The sequence below is a fragment of the Salvelinus fontinalis genome, chromosome 17 (genome assembly GCF_029448725.1).
Source record: "Salvelinus fontinalis isolate EN_2023a chromosome 17, ASM2944872v1, whole genome shotgun sequence".
NCBI classification, from domain to species: domain Eukaryota; kingdom Metazoa; phylum Chordata; class Actinopteri; order Salmoniformes; family Salmonidae; genus Salvelinus; species Salvelinus fontinalis.
This window is the reverse complement of record NC_074681.1, coordinates 42,909,319-42,922,841: the sequence shown is the minus strand read 5'-3', so window position 1 is coordinate 42,922,841 and position 13,523 is coordinate 42,909,319.

Sequence of the window (13,523 nt, the reverse complement as noted above, 5' to 3'; positions counted from 1 at the left end):
CACAAGCCTACACCACAAGCTTTTCTGGCAAAATGCCACATATTGATGTAACCCTCAAGCGATCAACATAAGTCACATAAGCAACGGGTGGCAGAAGAGTATGCAACCACCCGTTGCATACTCTTCTGCCAGAAGAGTATGCAACGGGTGGCAGAAGAGTATGCAACGGGTGGCAGAAGAGTATGCCACAATTGGCAAAGCGCCAGATAAAACATGTATATTCTCCTTTCGCCTTGTGAAGTACTTTGCTCCTTAGAGCTACCGTAATGTAGTGTTTATAAAGTCTTCATTAAGAAATCATAAGATGTATTTAGTCAAGTGTTACTCAATTGACCCTTCGCTAACCCCCGCCCACCTTGGTTACTTTTGTAACCTCGGACAACATTTTCCCAGGAAACCCATTTCCCCCTTCTGACCACTGGCAAAATCCCCTCACAATGATCTAAAACGGTGTTTTAATACACAACGAAATTGAACACAGACTACCCCTTGCTAATCAGGAGACTATGTTGTGGGTATGTTGTGGTGGACTGTTATTACAATCGCTTCACAGGAACCTGGTAAAATTAAGGTTGTAGTGAGGCTAGCCACTTGATGGCTCTGAATGCACTGTCAGCATGCAGCCAAAGTTACTAAACACTTTTGGGGCTATCTAAGTGCTCTCTCAAATTGTTTCCTGATGCCGATGAGAGTTGTATTCATAACATGGCTAACTAAGCTAAATAATATTCATTTGGGGAAAAAATAGTTATGTTAACTAGCTAGCTAGCGTTAACAACGTTGGGTGGTCAATAAGACTGAGAACTAGTTAGCTAGCTAACTGCTGAGCTAGCAAACGATGTAACAAATGTAATTCCGGGTTTAAAAAGTACTCCAACAGGCGCTGCATTTCAGGAATCACAGTAGCAAGTACCCTTGGTTCACTATTCAATTATTTTGCCATTTAAACAGTGTGTCTTTGTAGGAAAACACAGTTTTTGTAAAACCCTCAATGGCTTTCATGTAGTGATGGGGAGTCACCTCCAAAATAATAAATTCCTTGACACCTTGCCCCTTGACTCACGGTGTCAGCTCTCATTTCTGGGTGTCAAGCTTCGATTCCGCTAGGAATAGACTCCTAATATTCAGGATTTTTGCAACGGAGGAAACTATTTTACGTAGTGTACTTCGAGAACACAAACTCTTGCATCTTTCACAGCAAATAAAGAGTGAGCTAGCGAGGGAGAGATGGGAGGTGGGACAGCCAGGCATAGGTAAGCGTGTTGACCACCAGGCAGACAGTCGGAAACTTGCATCGGTAAATAAAAGGATGTAAAATATGTCTCACACAAGTAGGGGCTATCATTGAGTAGGCTGAGCTATTCAACATGCAACAGACCGAAGACTGAATACACACTAGCGTTTTTCATGGCGAAGAGAAAGAGGAGCAGGTGATCCAGCGAGGGAAAGAGAGGAGTGGGGGAGGCAGACAGACAGTCAGAACTGTGAGCACAGGTTATATCTTGGTAATCTGTATCCAGCATTGTCTTGTCTAGCAATGCCTCGTAAATTAACCAAAAATATATTAAACTATCTATTAGGCAATCAATAAGTATGGCTAAGCTATTCTTCATGGTGCCAGTGAATTGAAGTTGAACATCGCCAAATGCATCAGTTTAATGGTGCCGGAGGGGGTGGTTGCCGTCTTATCGGCTCTTAACCATCCATGCTATTTTGTTTGTTTTTTCGCGTTGTTCTGAACTTTTTTTGTACATAATGTTGCTGCAACCGTCTCTTATGACCGAAAAGAGCTTCTGGACATCAGAACTGCGATTACTCACCTCAGATTAGAGAGAGTTTTTCTTCAATGAGTCGTACGGGAGGGATATACTACAGACACCCGACCAGGCCCAGATCCCCATCAATCGCTGGAAAAGGAAACGGACATTTTGTGGAAAAAGATCAGGGTGCCTTGTGAGGATTAAGCGACGGGTAGCTAATCTGCCTTTCCCTTCCGTCCTGCGAGCTAACGTTCAATCGCTGGAAAATAAATGGGACGAACTGAAAGCATGTGTATCCTACCAACGAGACATTAAAAACTGCAATATCTTATGTTTCACAGAGTCGTGGTTGAACAACAACATTAAGAACATACAGTTGGCGGGTTATACACTCTATCAGTAGGATAGAACAGCAGCATCTGGTAAGACACGGGGCGGGGGCCTGTGCATTTATGTAAACAACAGCTGGTGCTTCTCATGAGAAGCTGTAGACCCCACTATCTACCAAGAGAGTTTTCATCTGTATTTTTCGTAGCTGTCTACATACCACCACCGACCTACGCTGGCACTAAAACCGCACTCAATGAGCTGTATACCGCCATAAGCAAACAGGAAAACGCTCATCTAAAGGAGCCGTTCCTAGTGGCTGGGGACTTTAATGCAGGGAAACTTAAATACATTTTACCTAATTTCTATCAGCATGTTAAATGTGCAACCAGAGGGGGAAAAAATTCTAGACCACCTTTACTCCACACACAGAGACGCGTACAAAGCTCTCCCACGCACTTCATTTGGCAAATCTGACCATAATTATATCCTCCTGATTCCTGCCTACAAGCAAAAATGAAAGCAGGAAGCACCAGTGACTTGGTCTATAAAAAAGGGGTCAGGTGAAGCAGATGCTAAACTACAGGACAGTTTTGCTAGCACAGACTAGAATATGTTCCGGGATTCTTCCGATGGCATTGAGGAGTACACCACATCAGTCACTGGCAATATGTGCATCGAGGACATTGTCCCCACAGTGACTGTACGTACTTACCCCAACCAGAAGCCAGGCAACATTCGCATTGAGCTAAAGGGTAGAGCTGCCGCTTTCAAGGAGCGGGACTCTAACCCGGAAGCGTATAAGAAATCCCACTATGCCCTCCGACGAACCATCAAACAGGCAAAAGGCCAATACAGGACTAAGACCGAATCGTACTGCAGCGGCTCTGATGCTCGTCGGATGTGGCAATAATTGCAAACTATGACAGACTACAAAGGGAAGCACAGCCGAGAGCTGCCCAGTGACACGAGCCTACAAGACAAGCTAAATAACTTCTATGCTCGCATCGAGTCAAGTAAGGTTGCTGGGACACAAGGCTGCAGGGACAGACGGATTACCAGGACGTGTACTCCGAGCATGCGCTGCACAACTGGCAAGTGTCTTCACTGACATTTTCAAACTCTGTGTCTGTAATACCAACATGTTTCAAGCAGACCACCATAGTCCCTGTGCCCAAGAACACTAAGGTCACCTGCCTAAATGACTACCGACCCGTAGCACTCAAGTCTGTAGCCATGAAATGCTTTGAAAGGCTAGTCATGGCTCACATCAACACCAATATCCCAGAAACCCTAGACCCATTTCAATTTGCATACCGCCCCAAAAAGATCCACAGAAGATGCAATCTCTATTGCACTCCACACTGCCCTTTCCCACCTGGACAAAAGGTACACCTATGTGAGATTGCTATTCATTGACTACAGCTCAGCGTTCAACACAACAGTGCTCTCAAAGGTCATCACAAAGATAAGGACCGTGGGACTAAACACCTCCCGATGCAGCTGGTTCCTGGACTTCTTGACGGCCCGCCCCCAGGTGGTGAGGGTAGGTAACAACAAATCCGCCACGCTGATCCTCAACACGGGGGCCCCTCAGGGGTGTGTGCTCAGTCCCCTCTTGTACTCCCTGTTCACTCATGACTGCACGGCCAGGCACGACTCCAACACCATCATTACGTTTTCTGATGACACAACAGTGGTAGGCCTGATCACCGACAACGATGAGACTATAGGGAGGAGGTCAGAGACCTGACCGTGTGGTGCCAGGACAACAACCTCTCCCTCAACTTGATCAAGAGAAAGGAGATGATCGTGGACTACAGGAAAAGGAGGACCGAGCACGCCCCTAATTCTCATTGATGGGGATGTAGTGGAGCAGGTTGAGAGCTTCATGTTCCTTGGCGTCCACATCACAACAAGACAGTCATGAAAAGGGCACGATAAAACCCATTCCCCCCCAGGAGAATGAAAAGATTTGGCATGGGTCCTCAGATCCTCAAAAGGTTTTACAGCTGCACCATCGAGAGCATCCTGATGGGGTTGCATCACTGCCTGGTATGGCAACTGCTCAGCCTTCGACCGCAAGTCGCTACAGAGGGTAGTGTGTACGGCCCAGTACATCACCGGGGCCAAGCTTCCTGCCATCCAGGACCTCTATACCAGGCGGTGTCAGAGGAAGGCCCTAAAAATTGTCAAAGACTCCAGCCACCCTTGTCATAGACTGTTCTCTTTGCTACTGCACAGCAAGCGGTACCGGAGTGCCAAGTCTAGGTCCAAGAGGCTTCTAAACAGCTTCTACCCCCAAGCCGTAAGACTCCTGAACAGCTAATCAAATGGCAACCCGGACTATTTGTCCCCCCCCCCCCCCAACCCTCCTCTACGCTGCTGCTACTCTCTGTTATTATCTATGCATAGTCATTTTATTAACTCTACCTACATGTACATAGTACCTCAATTACCTCGACACTGGTGCCCCCGCACATTGATCCTGTACCGGTACCCCCTGCTATTGTTATTTACTGCTGCTTGAATTATTTGTTATTCTTATCTCTTACTTTTTTGCATTATTGGTTAAGGGCTTGTAAGTAAGCATTTCACTGTAAGGTCTACACCTGTTGTATTTGGCGCATGTGACAAATACAATTTGGTTAGCCCTAAATGTGCAATAAAAAGTATTGTGCCTATAGCTCATTTAATGACACCCTGGCTGACTGTTGATGCCCTAGGCCAGGGCACTCCAACCCTGTTCCTGGAGAGCTAACTTCCTGTAGGTTTTCGCTCCAACCCCAGTTGTAACTAACCAGATTCAGTTTATCAACCAGCTAATTATTGAATCAGATGCGCTAGATTAGAGTTGGAGTGGAAACCTACAGGATGGTAGCGCTACACGAACAGGGTTGGAAAGCCCTGTCCTTGGCAATAGATCGCAAAGCAGCATCCTTGCTAAACTTTTTGGAAATCGGGAAGTTCACTTTCTCATCCATAAACACAGTCAAGTAAAAAAAAGTATGATCACACTTCATCAATGTAAATATTATGGGGAGACCTACAGATTTGGCAGCCAAGCACGAGTTATCAGTGTAGCACGTTATCTTCGACACACGACGCTGAAATATCTTCATGCCTACAATAAAACCCTACAGGCTTCCATCATAAGAGTCAATTAAATTATTAAGAATTACAGGGGGCAGTTTGGAAGAACTAAGCCTGTGTAAATCGTTCTCTGGAATAATGCACATGCTTTGATAATAATTACAAAACCAACATCTCTAGTAATAACCGTCCGAATATGACATGGTAAATAATAGGTTAATCAGTATCATCCCATGGGATCCGTCAAGGGTGCGCAAAGCAGAAATAATGTTTTACTGAAATATTCTAGTTCCTACGCATCACCTTCTATATTCAAACAACAGGCCTTTAAAAAGGCTAAGTTGATGAGCAAATGGGCACCATCATGCTCATGTCAGTCCTCTAGAAGGCAAATGTAGTCTTACCAGGAGGACTTTGCAATAATGAGGTGGTGTGTAAATGTGTGCGCATCAGTTTTAGCGGGTTTTGGGAGTCAACTCGTGCACCGCTACTTCATGTGTTTCAAATGTGAGCATGTCCGAGGTGTTGGACTAGATGACAGTCGCTATCCGTTGGAGCGCTCTGATTGGTTGCCCAGAATTCTGGGGCGGGGCTTAGTGAAGGGTCAATTGGGTCACAGCAACAAATGATTCTTGTCTAGGAGCATTATCCCTTAAAGCTTTTACAGGGAAAAGCTTGCACACGTTAGCCAGAACAGGAAACAACAAGAGATTACCCGGCAATGTGGCGCTGTGCCGGTATAGATTGTACTGCTTTGAATTGATGGAATCAGGACCCAAACTGATGCTATCAGCCTGGAGTGAAGCAGACATTTGGAGTTTGCGGTGTAGGGCTGGGATTTGGACACTGGTGTTCATAGAGGCCTCAAGGGAGTGGAGATCTGAGCCCCTTCAATAATCAACATGGCTGGCCCACATTATCGTGGATCATTCCGATTACCCCCAGAAGGCTGCAGCCAGGTAATGGCTGATTAACCTTGTGGATAGCCTGATGACATCCCCACCTCTTAGGATAGGAGCCTGAATGAAATCAAAATGACCCTTTTTGTCATGGATCAGTTCACCTTTGGGCGAAAATTGTTCTGATAAATAGCCGCCATGTAATGACAAAGGTCCTGCGTCACAATTGAATATTTTTCTTCCCACCGCCGTAGAACAGCAAGGACTCCTCAATGTGGACATATGAGAGGAAAACAAACAGAAGGAAGAAATGAAAAGCTGCTCTTCAGCTTTGACCTGACAGAAAGTCCACTTCTTTTGAGTAATGGGGCCAATTTTTCTCTCGGTTATTTCCTCCCCCAAAGTTTGTGTACATTCGCCTCCATTCCATCATGTTGGCATTTATTTTATTTAACAGATCACACTACGTATAATTTTGTCTTTTTTTTTTTAAGTACAATTATATTACTCTAGTGTTAGTAAAAAATGATTGATAACTTATTTAGAATTATTCATAATTGTTTACTTGATTGTATTTTTTTATACACTTGTCACGCCCTGGCCTTAGTATTCTTTGTTTTCTTAATCATTTTAGTTAGGTCAGGGTGTGACATGGGTAATTTATGTGGGTTTTGTAGTGTCTAGGGTGGTTGTAGGTTTAGGGGGTTTATTTAGAGTAGTTGGGTTTATGTTTAGTGTAGTTGTCTAGGTGTGTCTATGGTTGAGTGTAGGTGTTTAGGAAAGTCTATGGTTGCCTGAATTGGGTCTCAATTAGAGACAGCTGGATATTGTTGTCTCTGATTGGGAGCCATATTTAAGGTAACCATAGGCTTTAGCTGTTTGTGGGGAATTGTCTATGTCTAAACGTTAGTAGCTTGTGTGTGCACTTTCGTTTTGTAGCTTCACGGTCGTTTGTTGTTTTGTTAGTTTGTAAGTGTTTTGTTTCGTTTTGCCTTCTTCAATAATAAAAGAAGATGGCTTATTTTCCACATGCTGCGTTTTTGTCCGTCTCACTCCCACACGATCGTGACAGAATTCCCCACCAACATCGGATCAAGCAGCGTGTGCAACAACAACAGGACCCACCTACACAGGACTATTGGAATTGGGAGGAAATTCTGGACCGTGAAGTACCAGGAGAATATAACCGCCCCAAAGCTGAGCTGGAGGCAGCGAAAGCAGAGAGGCGGAGATATGAGGAGGCAGCAAGGAGACGTGGCTGGAAGCCTGAAAAGCCCGTGAGTACTACCCAAAAATTTATTGGGGGGGTGCTAAGAGGTAGTGGGCCAAGGGCACGTAGGAGACCTGTGCCCACTTCCCAGGCTAACCGTGGAGAGGGGGAGTACGGGTGGACACCGTGTTACGCAGTAGAGCGCACGGTGTCTCCTGTACGTGTGCATAGCCCGGTGCGGGTTATTCCACCTCCCCGCACTGGTAGGGCTAGATTGGGCATTGAGCCAGGTGCCATGAAGCCGGCTCAACGCATCTGGTCACCAGTGCGTCTCCTCGGGCCGGCGTACATGGCACCAGCCTTACGCATGGTGTCCCCGGTTCGCCTACATAGCCCGGTGCGGGTTATTCCACCTCCCCGCACTGGTCCGGCGACGGGGAGTATTCAACCAGGTAAGGTTGGGCAGGCTCAATGCTCAAGAGAGCCAGTACGCCTGCACGGTCCGGTATTTCCGGCACCACCTCCCCTCCCCAGCCTAGTACCAACAGTGCCTACACCACGCACCAGGTTTCCAGTGCGTTTTCAGAGCCCTGTTCCTCCTCCACGCACTCTCCCTATGGTGCGTGTCTCCAGCCCAGTGCCTCCAGTTCCGGCACCATGCACTAAGCCACCTGTGCGTCTCCTGAGTCCTGTACACACTGTTATTTCTCCCCGCACTCGTCCTGAGGTGCGTGCCCTCAGCCCGGTACCACCAGTTTTGGTACCATGCACCAGTCCTATAGTGCGCCTTGAGAACTCAGTGTGCCCTGTTGTTGTTCCCCGTACTAGCCTGAAGGTGCGTGTCCTTAGCCCGGTACCTCCAGTTCCGGCACCACGCACCAGGCCTACAGTGCGTTTCAGCCGGCCAGAGTCTGCCGTCTGCCCAACGGTGCCTGAACTGCCCGTCTGTATTGAGCCTTCAAAGCCGCCCGTCTGCCATGAGCCTGCAAAGCCGCCCGTCTGCCATGAGCCTACAGAGCCTTCCGCCAGACAGGAGCCGCTAGAGCCTTCCGCCAGACAGGAGCAGCCAAATTCTTCCGCCAGACAGGATCCGTCTGAGCCATCCGTCTCCTCAGCGCCATCTGAGCCATCCGTCTCCCCAGCGCCGTCTGAGCCATCCGTCTCCCCAGCGCCGTCTGAGCCATCCGTCTCCCCAGCGCCGTCTGAGCCATCCGTCTCCCCAGCGCCGTCTGAGCCATCCGTCTCCCCAGCGCCATCTGAGCCATCCGTCTGTCCCGAGCCATTAGAGCCGCCCGTCTGTCCAGAGCCGTCAGAGCCGTTAGTCAGTCAGGAGCCGCTAGAGCCATTCGTCAGTCAGGATCTGCCAGAGCCGCCAACCAGACAGGATCTGCCAGAGCCGCCAACCAGACAGGATATGCCAGAGCCGTCAGCCAGCCATGAGCTACCCCTCAGCTCAGAGCTGCCATTAATCCTGAACTGCCCCTGAGTCCAGAGCTGTCTCTCTGTCCGGAGCTGCCCTTCAGTCCGGAGTTGCCCCTCTATCCTGAGCTACCTCTCTATCCTGAGCTATCCCTCTGTCCTGAGCTATCCCTCTGTCCTGAGCTATCCCTCTGTCCTGAGCTACCTCTCTGTCCTGAGCTACCTCGTCCCGGAGCTGTCCTTTCTCTTGGTGTTGCCCCTTAACCTAAGTGGGTGTATAATGAGGGTGGTCATTCTGAGGGAGAGACGCAAGCTGGGATTGACTATGGTGGGGCCGTAGGAGGGCAACAACCCAGCAGCAGGACCGCTACCTCCGCCTTTGTGCAAGGAGGTGCACTGCCAGAGCCCTGCAAAAGGACCTCCAGCAGGCCACAAATGTGCATGTGTCAGCATATGGTCTCACAAGGGGTCTGAGGATCTCATCTCGGTACCTAATGGCAGTCAGGCTACCTCTGGCGAGCACATGGAGGGCTGTGCGGCCCCACAAAGAAATGCCAACCCACACCATGACGGACCCACCGTCAAATCGGTCATGCTGGAGGATGTTGCAGGCAGCAGATCTCTGGCAAATGCCAAACGTCCTGCACGGTGCTGGGCTGTAAGCACAACCCCCACCTGTGGACGTCAGGCCCTCATACCACCCTCATGGAGTCTGTTTCTGACCGTTTGAGCAGACACATGCACTTTTGTTGCCTGTTGGAGGTCATTTAGCAGGGCTCTGGCAGTGCACCTCCTGGCACAATGGCGGAGGTAGCGGTCCTGGTGCTGGGTTGTTGCCCTCCTACGGCCTCCTCCACGTCTCCTGATGTACTGGCCTGTCTCCTGGTAGCGCCTCCATGCTCTGGACACTACACTGACAGACACAGCAAACCTTTTTGCCACAGCTCGCATTGATGTGCCATCCTGGATGAACTGCACTACCTGAGCCACTTGTGTGGGTTGTAGACTCCGTCTCATGCTACCACTAGAGTGAGAGCACCGCCAGCATTCAAAAGTGACCAAAACATCAGCCAGGAAGCATAGGAACTGAGAAGTTGTCTGTGGTCACCACCTGCAGAATCACTCCTTTTTTGGGGGTGTCTTGCTAATTGCCTATAATTTCCACCTTTTGTCTATTCCATTTGCACAACAGCATGTGAAATTTATTGTCAATCAGTGTTGCTTCCTAATTGGACAGTTTGATTTCACAGAAGTGCGATTGACTTGGAGTTACGTTGTGTTGTTTACTTGTTCCCTTTATTTTTTTGAGCAGTGTATTTTGGGGCAATTAGATGTCCAACATGTATGTTCTAATCATACTCGTATTAATTATACAGCTATTTAACCCTCAACTCCTATTTTGTTCTTATCCTTAACCACAGGTTAGACGCTGATAAATATCCTGTGAGATTTGAACTTGCATTAAAATGACAGACATAGGCTGTGTCTTCTGTATTCCGCTCCTGTAAATGAATAGTGTCTGTGACACCAAAGTGCTCCAAATCGGTCTTATATTCTACTGACATGCCCCGGAACAGGTGGAATTTGTCTTCAGCTCATGTCAAATAACACTCACTGCCATGCCGCTTGGCTGTGTGCCCAGCTATTAGTGGATAGCCAGCATTAAAATGATAAACCACAGGGTAAATACAGAGAGATGGGGCAGGAAGTTGAATAGCTAATTGGTGAATTGTTGGTATCCCTACAAGACCTTTCCTCATATGGATTTTTTAATGACGATTATTCCATCTGACCTCTCAGGATTTGTGTGTGCAGGAACATTTACATTACATTTAAGTCATTTAGCAGACGCTCTTATCCAGAGCGACTTACAAATTGGTGCATTCACCTTATGATATCCAGTGGAACAACCACTTTACAATAGTGCATCTAACTCTTTTAAGGGGGGGGGGGGGTTAGAAGAATTACTTTATCCTATCCTAGGTATTCCTTAAAGAGGTGGGGTTTCAGGTGTCTCCGGAAGGTGGTGATTGACTCCGCTGACCTGGCGTTGTGAGGGAGTTTGTTCCACCATTGGGGTGCCAGAGCAGCGAACAGTTTTGACTGGGCTGAGCGGGAACTGTACTTCCTCAGAGGTAGGGAGGCGAGCAGGCCAGAGGTGGATGAACGCAGTGCCCTTGTTTGGGTGTAGGGCCTGATCAGAGCCTGAAGGTACGGAGGTGCCGTTCCCCTCACAGCTCCGTAGGCAAGTACCATGGTCTTGTAGCGGATGCGAGCTTCAACTGGAAGCCAGTGGAGAGAGCGGAGGAGCGGGGTGACGTGAGAGAACTTGGGAAAGTTGAACACCAGACGGGCTGCGGCGTTCTGGATGAGTTGTAGGGGTTTAATGGCACAGGCAGGGAGCCCAGCCAACAGCGAGTTGCAGTAATCCAGACGGGAGATGACAAGTGCCTGGATTAGGACCTGCGCCGCTTCCTGCGTGAGGCAGGGTCGTACTCTGCGAATGTTGTAGAGCATGAACCTACAGGAACGGGTCACCGCCTTGATGTTAGTTGAGAACGACAGGGTGTTGTCCAGGATCACGCCAAGGTTCTTAGCACTCTGGGAGGAGGACACAATGGAGTTGTCAACCGTGATGGCGAGATCATGGAACGGGCAGTCCTTCCCCGGGAGGAAGAGCAGCTCCGTCTTGCCGAGGTTCAGCTTGAGGTGGTGATCCGTCATCCACACTGATATGTCTGCCAGACATGCAGAGATGCGATTCACCACCTGGTTATCAGAGGGGGGAAAGGAGAAGATTAATTGTGTGTCGTCTGGGAACCTTCAGGTTCCCACTTCGCCACTTGATTGCTCTTCAACCCAGTTCTAGAACCGTATTTGTTGGATAAATACTCCACCCGTAATGTGGTATTGTATTATGTTTCACATGGCATAGTAGCAGACTTGATGGAATATTAAACTGAATGGCCATAAGGCAGTTTGGGCAAATGGCAGATGGGCTGGTCCAATCTTTAGTTAGTCTAAATTGGGGGTTTTGTTCAGAATTATCATTATTTCACCAATAATGTGCTCTCAAGTGAAAATATTTCCTGGTGTGTTTGAAATACCAGGGACCATTTCTGGTCCCAGTCCATCCACGTTGAAACCCATCTCTAACCCTCTTAGCGGAAAAGTGAGTGTGTAACCCACCTCTAACCCATTAACATTCCAGATATGTACCTAGAGGAAACATTACCACTGGAGCATAGTTCCCAATAACCTTTCTATCGATTAGTTTTGAATGTTATTTTTTTTTTTTTACATTGTTTGAAGAACCAACGCACTGGGATGTACACTACACAAACACCCAGACAGACAAAAGCACACAGGACTTTTCACATGCTTCTATTTCTTCTCATTTCGTTATCAGTCCATTAATTATTTAGCCTTTATATATCCAGGTTAGTAGAGATAAAAACCTTTTGTGGAAAGTAAGCAAAGGAATACCTGGTCCAAGTAAATTCTTAATTGTGCAGAATACCACAACAAACTGAAAGGGCCATAAATGTTTTTGAGAGGGAAACTTTGCATCTTGTTGATCCCCTCAGATAAATACTGGTGTTGTGGTGATAGCACTGCAAATTGCAGTCAGAGCTCCACACACCTTTAGTCTTTACTTTAGATATAAATGCAATGGTAACGTTAGCTAGATAGCATGAAGAGCACCGGAGTTTAGCATAGCTAGGTTTAATGACGATAGTCGACAGATAATGGCAACAGAATGTAGCCACCTAAATGAAACCTAACGACGTCATAATGATGACAAAGGGATTATTTGCCTACTTTAGAAATGTCATTGTAGTTCCTACCCACGCACGTTCTGGCTTCAGTCGGTTATCATAACAAACATAAAAATGGAGTGACACGCTGTGAGACCAATGAATAGAAGGCTCTCCCGGGGGAGTGACAGGACAAACAGAGTCAGGAATATAATTCCAGGTGACTGGAAAAGTTTAGCCTTTTAGATCAGAGCGAATGAGGTTAAATGGACAGGGGAGACCTGATCCAAGATCAGCAGTTTGTGAAAACTGCCACAGGTGTCCTCATATTGAAGTGACCTGGACCCACGAGGCCTTCGGCCTGACTACCGGAGCCCTGCATACAAGAGTAAGGCTTCTCAGATCTCTAACTCCCTCTGTCCTGTTCTTATTATGTCTTTTGTTATTGCCCATTGATTATTTGCAGCTGTATCTACCCCCCTCTCTCTCTCTGGCACACACAGACACACATTCACACACCACATCCGTATAACTATCCCGATCTTCTTCCAAGTGAAAAAGGAAATGGTCTTTTTTTATGCATACGGATGTGGATGTACATCTCACAAATGAAAAAGAAAGAAGATGGTCACGTCAGTGACAGATAGTTAGTTGGCGAAAGTTGGAAGCGCATGACATACTTACTGTATGCTGAATTCTACAGTGACATTAATGGCAAGCATTTCAGTAAGGATGCCAACTGGACACTATTGGGTCAGTCTCTGTTTTGTGGTCAAGCCAGACCATCTGCAATTAGATACAATACCAGTACAGTCCTCAAGTGAGGGCCCTTCGAGAGTAAGGCTGAGAAACTCTCTAGTTAGTTATTGACCTAAAGAGACTTCTTTAATATCTCAGAATAGTGGAGAATAAACCATGTATTAGCTTATAATTATCCATTAACTAATGTTTCATCCAATTCAACAACACAGACATTAGTAAGCACTTTATGACTGACATGATCACATGGGGCGGCAGGTAGCCTAGTGGTTAGAGCGTTGGGCCAGTAACCGAAAGG